At 41.3% G+C, this 20,717-nt stretch overlaps 1 long non-coding RNA gene across 1 annotated transcript in view; it reads left to right on the top strand.

Annotated features, from left to right (window-relative positions):
* LOC123733160 (uncharacterized) overlaps positions 1–13,425 on the top strand; it is a 72,425-nt gene extending 59,000 nt beyond the window's left edge. The window contains exon 3 of the long non-coding RNA XR_006763632.1: positions 13,144–13,425. This is a non-coding gene — a long non-coding RNA (uncharacterized lncRNA). The remainder of the gene's footprint in view (positions 1–13,143) is intronic.
* Positions 13,426–20,717: the final 7,292 nt, after the last annotated feature.

Genomic DNA, 20,717 nt, shown 5'->3' with positions numbered 1-20,717 from the left:
GTTTTTTAGCCATGGCCTGCAAAGTCATCATTCAACGTTCTGGCGCCTTCTGAGAGCCTATGGGAGCATTAGAAAATGTCACATTACAGCAGAGATCCCCTGTTTTGAATAGAGATGGCAAAGAAGGCCAAGAAATTGTCAGACAGGGTACTTCCTGTACAGAATCTTCTCAGGTTTTGGCCTGCCATTTGAGTTCTGTTATACTCACAGACACCATTCAAACAGTTTTAGAAACTTTGGAGTGTTTTCTATCCAAAGCTAATAATTATATGCATATTGTAGTTTCTGGGCAGGAGTAATAATCAGTTTAAATCGGGTACGTTTTTTATCAGGCCGTGAAAATACTGCCCCCTATCCATAAGAAGTTAACCACTCAAACCTGAAGCCCCCCCCTTAACCCCTCAGACCTGAAGCCAAACCCCTCGTAACCCCTCAGTCCTCCCCTCAGACCTGAAGCCCCCTCTTAACCCCTCAGTCCTCCCCTCAGACCTGACGCCAAGGCCCTCTTAACCCCTTAGACCTGAAGACCCTCTTAACCCCTCAGTCCTGCCCTCGTCCTCCCCTCAGACCTGAAACCCAGGCACCTCTTAACCCCTGAGTCCTCCCCTCCGACCTGAAGCCCCTCTTAACCCTTTTGTCCTCCCCTCGGACCTGAAGCCCAGGCCCCCTTAAGCCCTCAGTCCTCCCTAGAGACAAGGCCCTCTTATGCCCTCAGTCCTCCCCTCAGATCTGAAACCCAGGCCCCCCTTAAGCCCTCAGTCCTCCCCTCAGACCTAAACACAAGGCCCTCTTAACCCCTTATACGTCCCCACAGACTTGAGGCCGAGAGCAGACTCAAGAAGCAGAATATACCATATACCCACATACATATTTATATATATGCACACATGTAAACACATGTAAACATATATATACATTGACCCATACTAATGTTGTTAAGTCTGATATTATGATGCTGGTATTACAGATCTCATATAAGAGCTAGTCACTGATTGCCTGAGAAGACACACCTCATACAGGAAACCACACTGACTTCCTGTTGCCATGGTGCTGTCTGTCTGTCAGCCATTTGGCCTGAGGATGAGAGTACATCCAAGTTATAACAAGTTGTATATGTTTATTTCTCACATATGTTATTTACATGCCCACTATTCATTGATATCAACAGAGCAGCATCAACCAGGATAAAAAGAACTACAACAGCTTAACATGGTTATACCAACACATCACCTAGTGCATCTTGGGTATTGTAATAGCTCATTTTAATAGCAGAGTGTTATGGTCTAATACTTAGTGTTTAGTCTCCATGTTATCAGAGTGTTATGGTCTAATACTTAGTGTTTAGTCTCCATGTTATCAGAGTGTTATGGTTTAATACTTAGTGTTTAGTCTCCATGTTATCAGAGTGTTATGGTCTAATACTTAGTGTTTAGTCTCCATGTTATCAGAGTGTTATGGTCAACCACTGGACTGGGGTCAGTAGCGTCATCTGTGTGTCCCAGTTTAGAGACCTGTCTGACTGTCAGGTTACCTAAAATAATTCATAAATCAGGGGCAGGATTTGATTTATACATTTAACTGTATAAAAAAAGCAATACTCAATGTTCAAATAAGCAAACATGAGGTCAATCATGATGATCTAACTCAGTCATCAAAATCTGTGTTTGTTTCTTCATTGAGTGTTTATAGGTCTCTTAAGGTGTTGCTATTTAAGGAAAACACCTCAAAGCTGAATATTTTCCATTGACGTCACGTTGTTGTGAAACCTGTTTACCTCGATGCTAGACCTGTCACAACATGGGTTTTAGAGAAAAGGACCACGAGCTGAAAACTTTCCACTCGATCGAACCAATCGCTGCTCGCATGTCCTTTCATGGTAAAGTACATCTAGTCATGAACACGGAAATACGCAGCAAAACCTTGTTACTCAAAGACCCAGCTACTCTCTGACAGTCACCATCAGACCATCAGACCACCAGATGGACAGGCTGTGGGTCACTCTGATTGCATTCTTATGTGAGTAACTTTTTTGCTGAAGATAGCTGATTCCTTGATGTGGTTTTATGGTTGACTAGATGTGTTATTGAGATAGTGTGATGACTGTGATGTTTGTTATATTTCTGCATGTAGAGAAGTTTATGATGAACCAAATGACAATGTGTACTTCATCCTAACATTGTTCCTTCCTCTGCTACCTATAGGTGCTGTTTTTTCCAGTCAGTTTATCCTAACACTGTTCCTCTGCTACATGTAGGTGCTGTTTCCTCCAGTCAGTTCATCCTAACACTGTTCCTCTGCTACCTGTAGGTGCTGTTTCCTCCAGTCAGTTCATCCTAACACTGTTCCTCTGTTACCTGAAGGTGCTGTTTCCTCCAGTCAGTTCATCCTAACACTGTTCCTCTGCTACCTGTAGGTGCTGTTTCCTCCAGTCAGTTCATCCTAACACTGTTCCTCTGCTACCTGTAGGTGCTGTTTCCTCCAGTCAGTTCATCCTAACACTGTTCCTCTGCTACCTGTAGGTGCTGTTTCCTCCAGTCAGTTCATCCTAACACTGTTCCTCTGCTACCTGTAGGTGCTGTTTCCTCCAGTCAGTAAATCCTAACACTGTTCCTCTGTTACCTGTAGGTGCTGTTTCCTCCAGTCAGTTCATCCTAACACTGTTCCTCTGATACCTGTAGGTGCTGTTTCCTCCAGTCAGTTCATCCTAACACTGTTCCTTCCTCTGCTACCTATAGGTGCTGTTTTTTCCAGTCAGTTCATCCTAACACTGTTCCTCTGCTACCTGTAGGTGCTGTTTCCTCCACTCAGTTCATCCTAACACTGTTCCTCTGTTACCTGTTGGTGCTGTTTCCTCCAGTCAACAGTCTAGTCAGTCACCTCTATAGTGACTGTAGAACAACAAATGCAATGTACACAGTCTGGTTCAGGAATTGGTCTCATGAGCACCATCCTCCTCTTGTTATTACATATGTTATTACATATTATGAGAACATCACTGCATCTGACCTGGGACTCTACTACTGTGGTAATCTGACCTGGGACTCTACTACTGTGGTAATCTGACCTGGGACTCTACTACTGTGGTAATCTGACCTGGGACTCTACTACTGTGGTAATCTAACCTGGGACTCTACTACTGTGGTAATCTAACCTGGGACTCTACTACTGTGGTAATCTGACCTGGGACTCTACTACTGTGGTAATCTGACCTGGGACTCTACTACTGTGGTAATCTGACCTGGGACTCTACTACTGTGGTAATCTGACCTGGGACTCTACTACTGTGGGACTATAGAGAGTAATATGGAAAAAGAAAAACGTATTGAACAGAAAAATGTCTACCACAATGGACATGTCATGAGAAGGCTTTCATTTGGTAAGACCTATGCATTATTCTTTATTTATTTAATGGCTGTATATTTGGTTTTGGTATAGCATGTCTGGTTCCTTGAATGAGAGGAGAATGAGCTCTATGATCGTAGTCCCGCATTTTTTCCTGTGTGTTTTGTTCAGATGCCGGAACATCTGACGTAGACTGTGGTCTGTGTTGGATGTTGCTGTTCAGCCTGTGTCCTGTGTCTGTTCTCCTTTCCTCCCTCCTTTCCTCCGTCTGTTTCTACTCCTTCTGCAGAACAACAGGTAAACTCATTCTCACCTTTTTAGTGAGGATTCCCTTTTTCACTTATTCATTTTTTATGTCTGGGTATTCCTAATGAGTCTTACTTATTATTATAATAATTACCTATTTTTTTAACCTTTGTGTTTTTACCACAATAAGTAAACATCTACCAACTTTTAACTGATATGTCCTAGTTTGACCTAAAACTGTTGTTTAATGGTGATAACTCTTCTTCTGCAGCTCCAACTGAGACTCAGGGGAGGTGACGGCAGAGAGCAGACTACAGTCAAAGTGGGTGTTGTAGTTTTATTTTAAGAAGTCATCTTAATTTGTAGTCCATGCGCTTGGTAACCCTGCCTTATTGAAATAGTATTTTCAATGGTAGATAGACACATAAAAAACAGAAGATAAAAAGCAACAATACATAATGTCAAATCCTAATGTGTGATGATATATCATTAAAATTAACAGATTATTAATAATCTCTCTCTCTCACACTCAGTCACTCACTCACTTCAGTACCTACACAGCCAGAAGACCTATACAAATGTAGCTGGTATGACGACAGTGTTGATATTTTTAAGTTACTTAATTTTGAAATAATTTAATACCAGTGATATTTTTTACAACTTTTGTATGTAACCTTTTAATAATAATAACAATAGTGATTTAGAAAATGTTTTAAAGCTCAGCGAATAATGGTTAAATATCTCTTGTTATTGTAACGGTTGTTGCAAGGAGAGGACCAAGGTGCAGCGTGGTAGGTGTTCATCATGTTTATTAGTTCTGAACACTGAATCAAAAACAAAGTGGAACAAAGCGCAACAAATCTGTCAGGTGAAAAACACAATACAGAAAACAACTACCCACAAAAACACTGTGGGAAAAGGCTACCTAAGTATGGCTCCCAATCAGAGACAACAATAGACAGCTGTCCCTGATTGAGAACCATACCCAGCCAAAACAAAGAAATACACAAAACATAGAAAAAGGGACATAGAATGCCCCCCCCCTAGTCACACCCTGGCCTAACCAAAATAGAGAATAAAACCCTCTCTATGGCCAGGGTGTGGCAGTTATAGTTTTAGTTTGTAATAGTAGTTATGAAAGTTTATTGTATTTCATTTGTAGGTGTATTGATATGTGTTAATGAGGCTAAATAAATATTGATTCGGTTTAATTGATTTAATTTCATAATTTCTTTGTCTTCCTTTAACTTCTCTAGGGTAGGGGGCAGTATTTTGACGTCCGGATGAAAGGCATGCCAGTAGTAAACTGCCTGCTACTCAGACTCAGAAGGTAGGATATGCATATAATAGTGGATTTGGATAGAAAACACTTTGAAGTTTCTAAAACTGTTTGAATGATGTCTGTGAGTATAACAGAACTCATATGGCAGGCAAAAACATGAGAAAAATCCAACCAGGAAGTGTGGAAATCTGAGGTTTGTAGTTTTTCAAGTGATTGCCAATACAGTATACAGTGACTTAGGGCTCATTTTGCACTTCCTACGGTTTCCACTAAATGTCAACAGTCTTTAGAACGTTGTTTCATGCTTCTACTGTGAATGGGGAGGGAATAAGAGCTCCTGGAAGTAGATGAGTGAAAAAATGACATGAGCTCAGAGGCGCGCACTCACGTGAGAGTTAGCTGTGTTCCTTTTCTTTTTTGAAGCCATTGGAATTGTCCGGTTGGAATATTACTGAAGATTTATGATTAAAACATCCTATATATTGATACTATACATCGTTTGACATGTTTCTACGAACGTAAATATAACTTTTTTTGACTTTTCGTCGTGACATTTTGCGCGCGCTTCCTGCATTTGGAGTAGTGGACTAAACGCGTGAAAAAAATGAGATATTTGAACATAAATGATGGACTTTATCGAACAATACAAACATTTATTGTGGAACTGGGATACCTGGGAGTGCATTCTGATGAAGATCATCAAAGGTAAGTGAATATTTCTAACGTAATTTTTGTCATTTCTGTTGACTCCAAAATGGCGGGTATCTGTATGGCTTGTTTTGATATCTGAGGACTGTACTCAGATTATTGCAAAATTTGCTATCGCCGTAAAGCTTTTTTGAAATCTAAGAGAGCGGTTCCATTAACACCAAACTCAACATCTAGACGTTATCACGACTGTAGCGGAACACCTGCTTCAATATCCAATGTTAGGCGTGGCGCAGTATTACAAATTCCTCAAAAATACAAAAACTTCAATTTTTAACATATGGTTACTATTTCTACAGCATTTTAAAGACATAGACTCCCTTTATCTAACCCACTGCCGATTTCAAAAAGGCTTTACACCGAAAGTTTCAAAACTTTTGATTATGTCTGCGAGTACCATAATCAGACACCCATTTTGGCATAGTCACAAAAACCCAGAAGACACAGCTAAATGCAGCACTAACCTTTGATGATCTTCATCAGATGACACACCTAGGACATTATGTTATACAATACATGCATGTTTTGTTCAATCAAGTTCATATTTATATCAAAAAACAGCTTTTTACATTAGCATGTGACGTTCAGAACTAGCATACCCCCCGCAAACTTCCGGTGAATTTACTAAATTACTCACGATAAACGTTCACAAAAAACATAACAATTATTTTAAGAATTATAGATACAGAACTCCTCTATGCACTCGATATGTCCGATTTTAAAATAGCTTTTCGGTGAAAGCACATTTTGCAATATTCTCAGTACATAGCCCAGCCATCACAGGGCTAGCTATTTAGAAACCCGGCAAGTTTAGCCTTCACCAAACTCCGATTTACTATTAGAAAATGTTTGATTACCTTTGGTGTTCTTCGTCAGAATGCACTCCCAGGACTTCTACTTCAATAACAAATGTTGGTTTGGTCCCAAATAATCCATCGTTATATCCGAACAGCGGCGTTTTGTTCGTATGCGTTCAAGACACTATCCGAAATGGTATAAGTCAGGGCGCAATTCGTGACAAAAAATTTCTAAATATTTCATTACCGTACTTCGAAGCATGTCAACCGCTGTTTAAAATCAATTTTTAGGCCATTTTTCTCGTAAAAAAGCGATAATATTCCGATCGGGAATCGCGTTTACGGCAAACAGAGGAAAAATCACAAAGACGGGGCCGGTCGGGTACGCGCCTGAAGCTCATAGTCCTGTTACTGGCCACTAGCCAAAGGCGCTAATGTTTTTCAGCCAGAGCCTGCAAAGACAACATTCAGCTTTTTCCCGGGCCTTCTGAGATCCCATGGGAGCCGTAGTAAGTGTCACGTTACAGCAGAGATGCCCTCTGTAATTGATTGAGATCAATCAGAATTTCAAGAAATGGTCAGACAGGGTACTTCCTGTAAAGGAATCTTCTCAGGTTTTGGCCTGCCATTTGAGTTCTGTTATACTCACAGACACCATTCAAACAGTTTTAGAAACTTTGGAGTGTTTTCTATCCAAAGCCAATAATTATATGCATATTCTAGTTTCTGGGCAGGAGTAGTAACCAGATTAAATCGGGAACGTTTTTTATCCAGCCGTGAAAATACTGCCCCCTAGCCATAACAGGTTAAGGAGAAGTGTATCTGTAATTCTTTGAATAACTGTAGAATATTTTATCAACGTTTATGATGAGTATTTCTGTAAATTGATGTGCTCATTCACCGGAGGTTTTGGGAGGCAAAACATTTCTGAACATTACTTGCCAATGTAAAATGCTGTTTTTGGATATAAATATGAACTTTATCCAGCAAAACATACATGTATTGTGTAACATGAAGTCCTAGGAGTGCCATCTGATGAAGATCATCAAAGGTTAGTGATTCATTTTAGCTGTATTTCTGGTTTTTGTGACGCCTCTCCTTGCTTGGAAAATGGCTGTGTGGTTTTTCTTGTCTCGGCGCTGTCCTAACATAATCTAATGTTATGCTTTCGCCGTAAAGCCTTTTTGAAATCGGACAATGTGGTCGGATTAACGAGAAGTGTATCTTTAAAATGGGATATAATAGTTGTATGTTTGAGAAATGTGAATTATGAGATTTTTGTTGTTTTGAATTTGCCGCCCTGCTATTTCACTCGCTGTTGAATAGTGTGTTCCGCGGGTGGGATGCTAGCGTCCCACATACCCCAGAGAGGTTACAGTCTCTGAGTTTAACTTTTCTTAGAGCACGAGGTCATGGTATTTGGTTTGACAAATTCTCTGGCAAGTCATTCAGATGTATTTGAGGGTGTGGCTTAAAGAGCCCTGGGCTTCATGTTTATGAAACCATAGAAACTGCTGTGTTTCTACTCAACAACTCTGTCTTCCTCTAAAACCACACCCCATTAGCTTCTAAAACCACACCCCTTCCTTTAAAAGCCATTTAACCCTGTTCCTGAAAGCTACCATCCTGTAGGTTTTCACTACAACCCTAATTTAGCACAATAATAATCAGCTTGTTGATAAGAAGAATCAGGTTAGTTACAACTGGGGATGGAGTGAAAACCTACTGGAGGGTAGCTTTCAATGAACAGGGTTGGAGGGCCCTGACCCAGCCTATGGTTGAACATTTTAAATGTTTTCAATGTTTCTCAGTAAAGCTTTCAGAAAAACTATATTATCAATAGAGTTACATAGTGAAATCAGGTTAATTATACCACATTATAAATAGAGTTACATAGTGAAATCAGGTTAATTATACCACATTATCAATAGAGTTACATAGTGAAACATTATACCACATTATCAATAGAGTTACATAGTGAAATCAGGTTAATTATACCAAATCAAAGCAAATCAATTTTTTTCGGTTGCATACATAGTTTTACAGATGTTATCACGTGCAGCTGAAATGCTTGTTTCTAGCTCCAACAGTGCAGCAATATCTGATGATATGACTAGAATACAGTATATATGTACATATGAAGTGGGTAAAACAGGATGGAAACATTATTGACTAGTATTCCATGACTATGTGCATAGGGCAGCAGTCACTAAGGTGCAGGGTAGTAAAAGTGTCTAAGGTGTAGGGTATAGTACTGAGTGGCTAGTGACAGACTCTAAGGTGCAGGGTAGAGTACCAGGTGGTAGCCGACTAGTAACAGTGTCTAAGATGCAGGGTAGAGTACCAGGTGGTAGCCGACTAGTAACAGTGTCTAAGGTGCAGGGTAGAGTATCGAATGGCTAGTAACAGTGTCTAAGGTGCAGGACATGGTACTGGGCGGAGGCCGGCTAGTGATAACTGTTTAACCTCTTACATCTAGACGTTCCCCTTGCGGAACACCTGCTCCAATATCCAATGATAGGCGTGGCGCGAATTACAAATTACTCAAAAATACAAAAACTTCAATTTTTCAAACATATGACTATTTCACAGCATTTTAAAGACAAGACTCTCCTTTATCTAACCACACTGTCCGATTTCAAAAAGGCTTTACAGCGAAAGCAAAACATTAGATTATGTCAGCAGAGTACCAAGAAAGAAATAATCAGACACCCATTTTTCAAGCTAGCATATAATGTCACAAAAACCCAGAAGACAGCTAAATGCAGCACTAACCTTTGATAATCTTCATCAGATGACACACCTAGGACATTATGTTATACAATACATGCGTGTTTTGTTCAATCAAGTTCATATTTATATCAAAAAACAGCTTTTTTAGTTTAGCATGTGACGTTCAGAACTAGCATACCCCCCGCAAACTTCCGGAGGAATTTGCTAACAATTTACTAAATTACTCACGATAAACGTTCACAAAAAGCATAACAATTATTTTAAGAATTATAGATACAGAACTCCTCTATGCACTCGATATGTCCGATTTTAAAATTGCTTTTGGTGAAAGCACATTTTGCAATATTCTAAGTACATTGCCCAGCCATCACGGGCTAGCTATTTAGACACCCGGCAAGTTCAGCACTCACCAATATCAGATTTACTATTATAAAAGTTTGATTACCTTTTGTTGTCTTCGTCAGAATGCACTCCCAGGACTGCTACTTCAATAACAAATGTTGGTTTGGTCCAAAATAATCCATCGTTATATCCGAATAGCGGCGTTTTGTTCGTGCGTCCCAGACACTATCCGAAATGGTAAATCAAGGTCGCGCTCATGGCGCAATTCGTGACAAAAAAATCTAAATATTCCATTACCGTACTTCGAAGCATGTCAACTGCTGTTTCAAATCCATTTTTATGCCATTTTTCTCGTAAAAAAGAGATAATATTCCGACCGGGAATGTCCATTTAGCTAAACAGAGGAAAGTAAACAAAGCTTTCGGTCGACGCGGGCACGAGCCTGAGTCTCACAGTACTGTAACCAGCCACTACCCAAACGCGCTACTTTGTTTCAGCCAGAGCCTGCCAAGCCACGATCTGCATTTTGCCGCCTTCTGAGAGCCTATGGCAGCCGTAGGAAGTGTCACGGGACAGCTAAGATCCTCACTCTTCAATAAACAGAGACAAGAAGAACGACATCTTGTCAGACAGGCCACTTCCTGCATGAAATCTCTCAGGCTTTGGCCTGCCAAATGAGTTCTGTTATACTCACAGACACCATTCAAACAGTTTTAGAAACTTTGGAGTCTTTTCTATCCAAAGCTAATAATTATATGCATATTCTAGTTTCTGGGCAGGAGTAATAATCAGATTAACCCCTTGGGGCTAGGTGGGACGCTAGCGGACACCTGTGGTGCACTCCATCAACAGCAGGTGCATTTCAAGAGCGGCAAATTTGAATCCAAATAAATGTCAAAATTCAAATTTTTCAAAAATACAACTATGTTACACCATTTGAAAGATAAACATCTCCTAATCTAACCACGCTTTTACGATTTCAAAAAGGTTTTACGCGTAAAGCATAAATTTAGAGTATGTTAGGACAGTACATTTACAAGAGTTGTGTGTAATGTTTTGTCAAGTCAAAGACAGGGTCACCAAAACCATAAAACCAGCTAAAATGATACACTAACCTTTTACAATCTCCATCAGATGACACTTCTAGGACATTATGTTAGACAATGCATGCATTTTTAGTTCTATCAAGTTATATTTATATACAAAAACAGCGCTTTACTATGGCATTGATGTTGAGGAAATCGCTTCCTCCAATAACCGCAGTCAAGTCAGCGCCAGAAATTAAATAATTAAAATTAGAAAACATTGTTAAAATATTATATTGTCATTTAAAGAATTATAGATTTACATCTTTTGAACGCAATCAACTTGCCAGATTTAAAAATAACCTTACTGGGAAATCACACTTTGCAATAATCTGGAGCACTGTGCCCAGAAAAATACGCTGCATACAGACTAGACGCCATGTTGGGGAGATCTAAAATCGAAAATACTATGTAAATAATCCATTACCTTTGATTCTCTTCATCAGATGTCACTCCCAGGTCTCTACAGGTCCATAACGAATGTTGTTTTGTTCAAAAAGCTCATCATCTTATGTCCAAAAATCTGCGTTTTGTTAGCACATGATGTAAGCCAGTCGACTTCGCGTCATGAACGAGGGGAAAAATATATTTCCGTACTCGCCAAGCATGTCAACCGCTGTTTCAAATCCATTTTTATGCCATTTTTAACCAGAAAAAGAGATAATATTCCGACCGAATGTCCTTTATAACGAAACAGAGGAAAGTAAACAAAGTCGTTAGCGCGCCAGGTGTCCTAACGGTACTGTAACCAGCCACTACCCAAACGGCTCTTGTTCTCAGCCAGAAGCCTCAAGCCACTTTGCAAAGCCTTCTGACATCTAGTGGCAGCAGTAGGAAGTGTCACGGACAGCTAATATCCTAAACCCTCTTCAATACAGAAAGACAAGACAACGACATCGTCAGGTCCACTTCCTGCAGAAAATCTCTCAGGCTTTGGCCTGCCAAATGAGTTCTGTTATACTCACAGACACCATTCAAACAGTTTTAGAAACTTTGGAGTCTTTTCTATCCAAAGCTAATAATTATATGCATATTCTAGTTTCTGGGCAGGAGTAATAATCAGATTAAATCGGGTACGTTTTTTATCCGGCCGTGAAAATACTGCCCCCTAGCCATAACAGGTTTTAATATGAGTAGCCTCATGTCCTGACTGGGGTTTTCGTTAACCGGTAATAGCTGGCTTTTGACCGATAAAACATTTGAAAAGCAAATAAATAAAATTGAATACCGGCCAATTGTCTCGGAGAAGAATAAAAAATCCCATTAAAAAATAATGCTTATTAGCCTCTTCATTGTAGCCTAGGTCTACTGGTTGTATGAATTTGGGATCTATCGTCCCACAACTGTCCCAGAGTCTGTTTGGAATAGGCTATTTATTTTCTCTGCAAGCTGACCAATAGAATAGGTCAACTTTTCTACAATGGGGGAAACTCGTCTTGTTGGCTGAGGGAAAGTAAATGTCTTCAAAGTGCGCATCAGAATTAGGGAAGAAGGACCACACATTGTTGCATCCTTGACTTGCATGTTCTGTTGATATTAATTACCATAATATAAATATGATAGTCATTCTGAGCACCGTGGGTGGACACCCTAATCAGGTTACACACCCAATGCGTATGGGTCAGGTAAATTTACCAAATGTTCAGTAATTTCAAGTGTGGATGTCAAATGTCTGCAGCCTACAGTAGAGAGGAACAACATCACTACACAGCTTACTGTGTATGGTTAATATAACCTATCATCTAGTCCCCTGGATACAGTTACTACCAACTACATGTTGTTTTAATATGAAGTTTAAAAAGCTTCAGAACATGTTTACTACGAGAGGAACATGGACTTTACTGGATGTTCACACATGAAACAAGGAACACATTTTTACCAATTAAAATCCAAGTGGTGACCTTTCCATAGTGGTAGACCTGAATATCCTCTTCATCATTCGTCTCCTTAGTCCCACCGTAGTAGAGTCCCAGGTCATGCCCCTTCGTTGGGAGGATGGTCAACAGTAGTAGACCAGCTTTACTCCACACACAGAGTTGCAAACAAATCTCTCCCTCGCCTTCCATTTGGCAAATTTGAACATAATTCTATCCTCCTGATTCCTGCTTACAAGCAAAACCTAAAGCAGGAAGCACGAGTGACTCGGTCAATAAAAAGTGGTCAGATGAAGCAGATGTTATTGAGCTACAGGACTGTTTTGCACAGACTGGAATATGTTCTGGGATTCTTACGATGGCATTGAGGAGTACATCACATCAGTCACTGGCTTCATCAATAAGTGCATCGATGGTGTCATCCCCACATTGACTGTACGCACATACCCCAGCCAGAAGCCATGGATTACAGGCAACATCCGCACTGAGCTGAAGGGTAGAGCTGACACTTTCAAGGACGGGACTCTAACCCTGACGCATATAATCAAATCAAATGAAATGTATTTATATAGCCCTTCTTACATCAGCTGATATCTCAAAGTGCTGTACAGAAACATATAAGACATCCCGCTATGCCCTCCGACAAACCATAAAAGAGCCAAAGCATCAATACAGGACTAAGATTGAGTCGTAATACACTGGCACCGATGCTCGTCAGATGTGTGTGTCTCCAGGTGTATCGAGGGGTTTCCTCCTGCCAGGGTTAAGGCTGTGTGTGTGTTCGGATTACCAGGAACTCTGAGCTTGTGCTGACCAACTCGCAAGTGTCTTCACTGACATGTTCAACCTGTCCCTGACTGAGACTGTAATACCAACATATTTCAAGCAGACCACCATAGTCCCTGTGCCCAAGAACACTAAGGTAACCTGCCTAAATGACTACCGACCCATAGCACTCACGCCTGTAGCCATGAAGGTCTTTGAAAGTATGGTCATGGCTCACATCAACACCATTATCCCAGAAACCCTAGACCCATTCCAAATGGCTAAGGACCCTGGGACTAAACACTTCCCTCTGCAACTGGATGCTGAACTTCCTGATGGGCAGACCCCAGGTGGTAATGGTAGGTAAAAACACATCTGCCACGCTGATCCACAACACGGGGGCCCCTCCTGTTCTCCCTGTGCACTCGTGTCTGGCCATGCAGTCATAACTCCAACACCATCATTACGTTTGCAGATGACACAACAGTGGAAGGCCTGATAACTGACAACGATTAGACAGCCTAAAAGGAAGAGGTCAGAGACCTGGCTGTGTGGTGCCAGGATAACAACCTCTCCCTTAAAGTTATCAAGCCAAAGGAGATTATTGTGGACTAAAGGAAAAGGAGGACCAAGCACGCCCCCATTATTTTTGAAGTGGCCAGAGTGGAGCAGGTTGAGAGCTTCAAGTTCCTTGGTGTCCACATCAACAACAAACTATCATGCTTCAAACACACCAAGACAGTCTCTGAAGAGGGAACGACAAAGCCTATTCCCCCAGGAGACTGAAAAGATTTGGCATGGGTCTTCAGATCATCAAAAAAGTTATACTGTTGCACCATCGAGAACATCCTGACTGGTTGCATCACATCCTGGTATGGCAACTGTTTGGCCCCCGACCGCAAGGCACTACAGAGGGCAATGCGTATGGCCCAGTACATCACTGGGGCCAAACTTCCTGCCATCCAGGACCTCTATACCAGGTGGTGTCAGATGAAGGCCCTAAAATGTTCAAAGACTCCAGACACCCTAGTCATAGACTGTTCTCTCTGCTACCACATGGCACGCGGTAACGGAGCGCCAAGTCTAGGTCCGAAAGACTTCTTAACAGCTTCTACCCCCAAGCCAAAAGACTCCTGAACATCTAATCAAATGGCTGCCCATACTATTTGCATTGCCCCCTCCCCCTCCCCTTTTTACGCTGCTGCTTCTCTCTGTTAATAATCTATGCATAGTCCCTTTAACTCTACCTACATGTACATTATACCTCAATTACCTTGACTAACCAGTGCCCCCTCACATTGACTCTCTACCGGTACCCCATGTACAGTATATAGCCTCGCTAATGTAATTTCACTGCTGCTCTTTTACTATTTGTTATTTTCTACTTAAAGCTTATTTTTCTTAAAACTGCATTGTTGATTATGGGCTTATAAGTAGGCATTTCACTGTTATATTTGGGCTTGTGACTGTTGGGTTAGGTTCCTTGTTCCTTGTCAATCATTGACTTATTGTTGTTGCCGGGGTAGGTTCCTTGTTCCTTGTCAATCATTGGCTTATTGGTGAAATCAACAGTCTGACAATATCATCATTAAGTAAATTAATCAAACCTTTATTAATGCAATTGCAGACAGCTAACAGCTAACAATGGAAACACATAATGTATGTTTCAGAGTAAGTTCTGCACCCAACCTAAAGGCACAGCTGATTATATACATTTGATCACTCCCTGGTGGTATAATCACCAACGTCAGTGTATGTGTGCAGCAGTAAACTGAGGTTACCTTATAAAGTAACCTAGTACAGTAGCTTCTCTGAATTCATTAGCATTGTCCACTGTCACACAAGATCAACATGTCAAAACCAGACAGTGGTTACTTCTCTTTATCTAGTTTCAGTCTGACTCAGATGCAGCCTGCAGCTCACTCTCACAGCAGCCAGGGCTTAACCACAAAGACTAATATAGATGCTTGTTCAACATATAGTGGCAGAGTTTTAGACACATAGCAACAGTATCTATTATAAGGCCTGCAGCAAAACATATGAATCTTAAAGTCCCTTTAATACATAATGGGGAGGGTCTCTGTATTTCCGTGTTAACGACTAGATGTACTTTACCATACATTTTACATTTCTTAAAACATTTTAGTCATTTAGCAGACGCTCTTATCTAGAGCGACTTACAGTAGTGAATGCATACATTTCATACATTTTATTATTTTTTTCGTACTGGCCCCCATGGGAATCAAACCCACAACCCTGGCCTTGCAAACACCATTGCAAACACCATGCTCTACCAACTGAGCCACAGGGAGCTACTGCAATGCTCTACTTTCTGGCTACCCGGATGAAGCACTGATTTCAAGGTTTTACTTCTAACCTACAAGGCATTACATGGGCTTGCTCCTACCTATCTTTCCGATTCGGTCCGGCCGTACATACCTACACGTACGCTACGGTCACAAGACGCAGGCCTCCTAACTGTCCCTAGAATGTCTAAGCAAACAGCTGGAGGCAGGGCTTTCTCCTATAGAGCTCCATTTTTATGGAATGGTCTGCCTATCCATGTGAGAGACGCAGACTCGGTCTCGACCTTTAAGTCTATACTGAAGACTCATCTCTTCAGTAGGCCCTATGATTGAATGTAGTCTGGCCCAGTAGTGTGAAGGTAAACGGAAAGGCACTGCAGCAAAGAACCAACATGCTATCTCTGTCTGGCCGGTTCCCCTCTCTCCACTGGGATTCTCTGCCTCAAACCCTATTACAGGGGCTGAGTCACTGGCTTACTGGTGCTCTTCCATGCCGTCCCTGGGAGGGGTGCGTCACTCGAGTGGGTTGAGTGGGCTATGGAACCCTGACCTGTTCACCGGACATGCTACCTTATTCCAGACCTGCTGTTTCCAGCTCTCTAGAGATAGCACGAGCGGTAGAGATACTCTGAATGATCATCTATGAAAAGCCAACTGACATTTACTCTTGAGATGCTGACCTGTTGCACCCTCTACAACCACTGTGATTATCATTATTTGACCCTGCTGGTCATCTATGAACATTTGAACATCTTGGCCATGTTCTGTTATAATCTCCACCCGGCACAGCCAGAAGAGGACTGGCCACCCCTCATAGCCTGGTTCCTCTCTAGGTTTCTTCCTAGGTTCTGGCCTTCCTATGGAGTTTTTCCTAGCCACCGTGCTTATACACCTGCATTGCTTGCTGTTTGGGGTTTTAGGCTGGGTTTCTGTACAGCACTTTGTGACATCAGCTGATGTAAGAAGGGCTTTATAAATACATTTGATTGACTGATTGATGTACAGCAATTCAACACAAAACTGCTGCCGACATCTTTCTCAATGCTATCAGTCTCAAACACAGACTAAATCCTCGATCAAGTGAGCATATGATAGTTCCATCATTATATCGAAAGAGAGCCCTTACAACACACACTCTATTGAATTTAGACTCCAATATGTTGCATTTAACGTAACAGGCGTGTGGATCACTTCTATATTCTGCACAGCCAGATACGGCTTATCGCCCTTTCCAGTGGTTGACAAACTTTTTTTTTAAATGTAAGGAACTCAGTCCGGCTTTTAACTTACTCTTGAAAGTTGTAATAGTAGAATGCACAAATTGGGAAGTGCATCATCAGTTTTTTCTCGTCATGTCAGTCATTGCATACCTTTCCCCAATCCTGGAAGGGGGGCCTGAGTGAAAAAGTTTGGGAACACTTGACCCATTGTACAACATCAGGTCTTACCAACACAAGCCCCAGGATCTCTTTACACCATGATCACTCACTTTTCAAAACAAATGCCAGATGCACACAGAGGACATGTCTCAACTTTTCATTGAGAGGATTTTAGCATCTCAATTTTGTCTTTTCTTTAATGAAATTCCTGTACGGTTAAAATGTGTTTTGTACAGGAATCCTTATAGAATCCATTATGTTATTTTTCTTCTCATGTTTTCTTAATATAGTGTTATCCTGTTAGGTTGGCTCTGCATTCATAAACAAAATGTAATTGTTTGCTGTATATGTCATTGTTGAGTATTCAATCTTGTTCAAAGTAAATAGCCTACTTCCTGACCTTAAATAGAAACATTTTATAGAGAAGCCTAGACTTAACTATATCATTTTAATACCAACAACCATGACATGACTGTGCTAAGCACAGAAAGAAAAGTTAGACGCATAGAATGTGGGATTAGGGACATGATTGCAGTGGCGACCCGTCATTCAGGGCAGCTGAGGCTAAACCCCACCTGTTCTGAGACACCTGTTTAGCAAAAAAAATATATATATACAGTACCAGTCAAAAGTTTGGACACACCTCATCATTCAAGGGTTCTTCCCCACTCTCTACTATTTTCTACAATGCAGAACAACAGTGAAGACATCCAAACCATGAAACAACACATATGGAATCATGCTGCAACCCAAAAAGTGCTAAACAAATCAATATATATATATATATTTTAGATTCTTCAAAGGAGCCACCCCCCGCCTTGACGACAGCCCCCCACACTCTTGGCATTCTCCCAACCAGCCCCATGAGGAATGCTTTTCCAACGCATATGCTGAGCACTTGTTGTCTACTTTTCCTTCACTCCGCGGTCCAACTCATCCAAAACCATCTCAATTGGGTTGAGTTCGGGTGATTGGGGAGGCCAGGTCATCTTATGCAGCACTCCATCACTCTCCTTAAGGGTTAAATAACCCTTAAACAGCCTGGAAGTGTGTTTTGGGTCATTGTACTGTTGAAAAACAAGTGATAGTCCCACTAAGCGCAAACCAGATTGGATGGCGTATCGCTGAAGAATGCTGTGGTAGCCATGCTGTTGTCCTTAAGCCATTTTACCACAACTTTGGAAGTATGCTTGGGGTAATTGTCCATTTGGAGGACCCATTTGCGACCAAGCTTTAACTTCCTGACTGATGTCTTGAGATGTTGCTTCAATATATCCACATAATTTTCCTACCTCATGATGCCATCTATTTTGTGATGTGCACCAGTCCCTTCTGCAGCAAAGCACCCACACAACATGATGCTGCCACCCCCGTGCTTCACGGTTGGGATTGTGTTCTTCGGCTTGCAAGCAGTTTTATTTTTGTTTCATCAGACCAGAGGACATTTCTCCAAAAAATACGATATTTGTCCCCATGTGCAGTTGCAAACCGTAGTCTGGCTTTTTATGTTTTTAAATAGCCCTTACACAGCCTGGAGGTGTGTTGGGTCATTGTCCTGTTGAATAACAAATGATAGTCCCATTAAGTGCAAACCAGATGGGATGGCGTGTCGCTGCAGAATGCTGTGGTAGCCATGCTTGTTAAGTGTGCCTTGAATTCTAAATAAATCACAGACAGTGTCACGAGCAAAGCACCCCACACCATCACACCTCCTCCTCCATGTTTCACGGTGGGAACCACACATGCAGAGATCATCCGTCCACCTACTCTGCGTCTCACAAAGACATGGCGGTTGGAACCAAAAATTTCACATTTTGACTCATCAAACCAAAAGACAGATTTCCACCGGTCTAAGTTCCATTGCACGTGTTTCTTGGCCCAAGCAAGTCTCTTCTTCTTATTGGTGTCCTTTGGTAGTGGTTTCTTTGCAGCAATTCGACCATGAAGGCCTGATTCACACAATCTCCTCTGAACAGTTGATGTTGAAATGTGTCTGTTACTTGAACTCTGTGAAGCATTTATTTGGGCTGCAATCTGAGGTGCAGTTAATTGCCGATTTCTGAGGCTGGTAACTCTAAAGAAAGTATCCTCTGCAGCAGAGGTAATTCTGGGTCTTTCTTTCCTGTGGCGGTCCTCATGAGAGCCAGTTTCATCATAGCGAATGATGGTTTTTGCGACTGCACTTGAAGAAACTTCTTGACATTTTCCGGATTGACTGACCTTCATGTCTTAAAGTAATTATGGACTGTTGTTTCTCTTTGCTTATTTAAGCTGTTCTTGCCATAATATGGACTTGGTCTTTTACCAACTGTACCTTGTCACAACACAACTGATTGGCTGAAACGCATTAAGAAGGAAATAAATTCCACCAATTACCATTTAAAAAGGCACACCTGCTAATTGAAATGCATTCCAGGTGACTACTTCATGAAGCTGGTTGAGAGAATGCCAAGAGTGTGCAAAGCGGTCCTCAAGGCAAAGGGCGGCTACCCCGAAGAATCCCAAACATAAAACACACTTAGAATTGTTAAACACGCCTCTGAAAGGACATACAAGCAGCGATTGGTTCGATCGAGTGGAAAGTTTTCAGCTCGTGGTCCTTTTCTCTGAAACCCATGTTGTGACATGAAGGAGGATTGTCTAGCATCGAGGTAAACCGGTTTGGAAAATATTCAGCTTCTTTTATGTGGTCGTTGTAGATAACAACACCTAACTAGCAGCACCTGGTCAAGTCAACCTGCTGCAACATCATCAAACACAACATGAAGAACCAAACACTAATGTTGATGTAGCTGTTGACCCTTGAAAGAGAAGACACTTCTGACAGAGTCCTATCATGAGACAGAGGCTTATTGTTGGCCTCTATAGCTGTAGCCTGCTGTATTAATGTTTGATTTATCAAATTATGAACATCCAGTAATCATAACGTTTAAATCTCAACATAATATGTATGAGCTAATTGAGGCATCCCAAAATGTAGTATTTATCCACAAAACATCTTGGCAACAAATAGGACATAGAAAAAGTGAGAAACGCCCTCAGTGTGAAATGTGAGTTCATCATCAGGAGAATAGCTGCACCATGGCAACAGAAACAGGAAGTAAGTGTTGGTTTCCAATGTGGCGAGTGTGTCTTCTCAGACAATCATGACTAGTTCTTAAATGAGTACTGGAATTCCAACACCATAATATCAGACTGATCAACATTAGTAGTGGTCAATGTATGTACATGTTTAAATGTGTTTATATGTATATATATATATATAAGGACTATGCATGATATACAATCATATGGACACACCCCCATATACCCAACTCACACACACACACACACATACACACAAATATATATATGTATATACACACATACATATATGTATGTATGTGTGATACTGTTAAAGGTGTGTCCATATGATTGTATATCATGCACAGTCCTTTTTGTGTTGTTGCTACTCTGATACTGTTACTGACAGACCCAGCTACTCTGATACTGTTACTGACAGACCCAGCTACTCTGATACTGTTACTAACAGACCCAGCTACTCTGATACTGTTACTGACAGACCCAGATAATCTGATACTGTTACTGACAGATCCAGCTACTCTGATACTGTTACTAACAGACCCAGCTACTCTGATATTGTTACTGACAGACCCAGATAATCTGATACTGTTACTGACAGACCCTGCTACTCTGATACTGTTACCGACAGACCCAGCTACTCTGACACTGTTACTGACAGACCCAGCTACTCTGACACTGTTACCGACAGACCCAGCTACTCTGAAACTGTTACTGACAGACCCTGCTACTCTGATACTGTTACCGACAGACCCTGCTACTCTGATACTGTTACCG

This window comes from Salmo salar, unplaced genomic scaffold (genome assembly GCF_905237065.1).
Source record: "Salmo salar unplaced genomic scaffold, Ssal_v3.1, whole genome shotgun sequence".
NCBI classification, from domain to species: domain Eukaryota; kingdom Metazoa; phylum Chordata; class Actinopteri; order Salmoniformes; family Salmonidae; genus Salmo; species Salmo salar.
This window is presented reverse-complemented; position numbering and strand designations above follow the sequence as displayed.